This window comes from Poecilia reticulata, linkage group LG15 (genome assembly GCF_000633615.1).
Source record: "Poecilia reticulata strain Guanapo linkage group LG15, Guppy_female_1.0+MT, whole genome shotgun sequence".
In the NCBI taxonomy this organism is placed as follows: Eukaryota; Metazoa; Chordata; class Actinopteri; order Cyprinodontiformes; family Poeciliidae; genus Poecilia; species Poecilia reticulata.
The window spans coordinates 16,539,532-16,543,195 of NC_024345.1; positions in this window are offsets into that span (position 1 = coordinate 16,539,532).

Sequence of the window (3,664 nt, forward strand, 5' to 3'; positions counted from 1 at the left end):
ACGTCTTTGAATATGCATGTTTTGAACACTTTTCTGTAAATACAGCTGCAGTGACTTGCTTTTAGCCTGGGCACGGACAAAATATGCAAAGGCAATACCAGACAGCCATCTGCTAAACTGCTTCTCCGTGTTAGCTTTGGCGTGAATATCAGCACATTTTAAATGACCTCGGCGTGATGGACAGTTGTTGTGGTTGCTGCTGGATCTTCCAGAAATTCGGCCCGTCTACATAAAACGCAATGACGACCATCAAAGCCCGGAAAGATGTGGCTCCAGTTAAAACGTCACTTCGGATCACGCAGACTCATGGTGAGACAGAGATTACAGTGCGTCGCTCTTCTCAGATCTACTGCATGGACTACAGGACAGTAAATTGTTGCAGTAGTCCTTCAAACAGTCAGTTTTGTAAATGGATCAAAGAGTTGGTTTAGCAGAGGCTGATAAAAGGCTGATGGAGGAAGACATGACTGATTTGAAGATTGTCTGTTTTATTTAGCTAACACCAAAATTAGGACCAAAAAGAAGTGATAAGAAAAACGTTCGCCAACGGAGGAATTCACCTCATCAGCATTATCCGGTAAAGAGCCTTTCAGGGGTCATCGAGAAGAAAGAACAAATACATAACACAATGCAACACTTAAAAGAAAAGAAAGACTACACAGAGTCTCTTACTGTGAGTGCACTGAGTTACATTAGACCACTTTTTAATAGCAAACTGACTCAAATAATTTAAAATGTGGCTATGTTTGTTTTCCTCCTCATATGAGACTTTCAACGTTTGCTCTTAATTCTTCAATGACAAGCACATCCTACCACCGAAACTAATGTTCGATCAACATCCCATTGAATTTTGACTGCAGATTTTGGTAAGTTTACATTTTGATTTTATTAATAGACACTTCTGTTTGGATCAAATGTTTCAGTCAATATCTCTCTCGGGTTATAACGCATGTGGCAAACGACGGTTTTTGCATCTTTCTTTGACTTTCTGAATGTAAAAGTGGAACGAGTCAAAAAATGCAGTTTTCTGAATACACTGTTAAAATATAGCTCTGTTAAATATGCTGCTAAAAGTCAACTTTAGGAAACCACAGGATGTCTCAAGGGAGCTGAAAATGTTAAATTAAAAATAAACGGAGCCAAAAACAAGAGACTGCAAGCTTAGTGAACTTTAAGCACCTTTTCAGGTCTCTCTATCACAAATAAAGCATTGTTAGTTTGACTTTGGTCTCGTGCTTTCTTCTTTTTTTTCAGAAGAATGCGGTATTTTTATTGAAGGAAAGAAAAGTCTGTTCCGTTTGTACTATGGATGAACTTGTTCTAGCCAGAAAACGCATAAAAGGCATCTTCTTCTACAGTACATTTTAAAACATGTGACTATGTCATAATTCCTATCAAGAAAAAAGACGTAGCAATGTATCTCTAGCCTTTTAATGTCTGTAAACCTGCTTATGTTTAATTTGAACCTTTATTTTCACCTCCTACCTCATAAATTGGTAACAGCAGAAAAGGAAAGAAGGCAGTGGAAAGCGATGTTTGAAACAAGGTTTCAATGTTGAAACTCGTCCATTTAGGTCATTTTGTAACATTAGTCTGCATTAACAAATCAAAACAAAGCAGAACTCTGATGCTGGTGGTGGGCAACATCCAGGGTTAGAAACATAGGCTTGGATCACAGAACAGACTTTGGCTTGTTGTTCTTGGCCTTCCCAGAACCCGGCAAAACCTCTAAGATAAAGAGCAGCTTCCAATGTAAATGACATAGCTCATTCCAAGCTAATGAAAACAAGATGTTACTCTCTTTATAAAAAAAAACAAAAAAAAAAAAACATGAATTTTACATTTACAAAATCCAATTTAATGAAACAAATGTGAAATCTCACATAGTAAAATGTGGCATGTGTGAAATACATGTACATGGGTTTAGATGGGGTGTGCATGTACAATGTGCACCGCGGCTGTTACAATGTTAAATAAAAATAAAAAAGTAGGGTCCCCTAAAAGAAAGGCTTCCTCTACCTGGAGTCTGTCAACTGATATGTAATTATTAATAAACTTGTTTTAAATCAGGGGAGTAGAACTTGTTTAGTGATGTTGCTTTATGCGATTTTGAGCAAAGATTTTATACAATCAAATCAGCAGGATCTGAGTGCTAGATTTCAAATCGGGAACGTTTGTTCACATATTGTTTAATAAAAAGTTAAACATTTATGCCACAAGAAATGTGTTCTCACTTGCACATTTACGTACATTTATCTGTACCTATTTTATGCACAGATTTAGATCTTAATTTTAAAAGAAATAATGGTCTGAAGTTCTCTGCAAGACCGTGTTGCTTGAAGAATCTTGCTGTAAATAGAAGACAAAAAATCTAATAGTTTGTTATATCTGTGTATCATATGTCATCTTTAATGAGAAAAAACACGAGCCAAAAACAAAGAGTTATGACCTTCCTCAAAGATGCGTTCCACGTGATGCCATTCATGCTTAAGAGGTAACGGAAAACATTTTATCAGTCATATCAGTGACTTATTCCTGTATTCAGACACACTTAAATTACTCTGATAAGCTTAAATCGAATTACGACCTCTGGCAGCAAGAAGCAAGGAAGAAAAGATGTATTTGATCTAAGGTTGCGGTAACCCTTAGTGAACCCTCAGGCCAGCATTAGCATAGTTTGTGCAAAGGACTGCAAATATGGCTTGACTTACTTATATCAGGGGTAAAACGATGCATATAACAGATGCAGCTGAGAGGAAATGACAACTGCAGATCATACTCCGACACCGTTTGGACAGTGTTTTCTTGGCACTCTTTCTTTCTCCTATTTTCCACTTAGAAAGGCTTTCTCGTCATTTCCATTCCCATCAGATCCCGCATCGGTTTCTGCGAATTGTGCATTATATTCGCATGTGCGGCCTCTCTCTTTGATGAAGACTTTGTGGCTGCTGATTTGAGGCAGAAAAACTAAATTTCTGGGTCACAACACCAGTTCACATACATACACACCCGCCGGCGAGGCCATGAGAAGTCGGGGTGCCGGACATGCTACAGTATCCCATTTATGGGTGGCTGACGGGAAATGCTGGGAATAACATAAACAAAAATAAGTTATTTAACAACTATTAGGATGAGACATTTATATAAGAAGCTTTAGAATTCAGAAAATGTGGGGTTTGTAATGTTTTGCTGCATCAAGTGTCACACCTGAGAAGCAAAATAACTCCCGTTGGCAGGAACCTCGTAACTCAGAAGTCAATGTTGATTTCCAAAGATAGCTACATTTGGTAACACTTTATTTGAAGGGGTGTGTATAAGACTAACACGACACTGTCATAAACATAGACATAACACCTGTCGTGGGCATAAAGAAGTCTTTATGAATGTTTATGACAGTTGTCATGAAGTGTCATTTGGTAAATAATGACAATTTTAATGCAAAGTTGCTTTAAAGTTACATTGAAAGTCCATTAAAAATGCCAACTTTGCATTAAATTATCATAATTTACAAAATCATGCAATTTTAATGGACTTTTAATGCAACTTTTAAAGCATCTTTGCATTAAAAGTGTCATTATTTACCGAATTTCACTTTATGACAACTGTCAAACATTCATAAAGACTTCTATATGTTCATGACAGATGTTATGCCATGTTTATGACA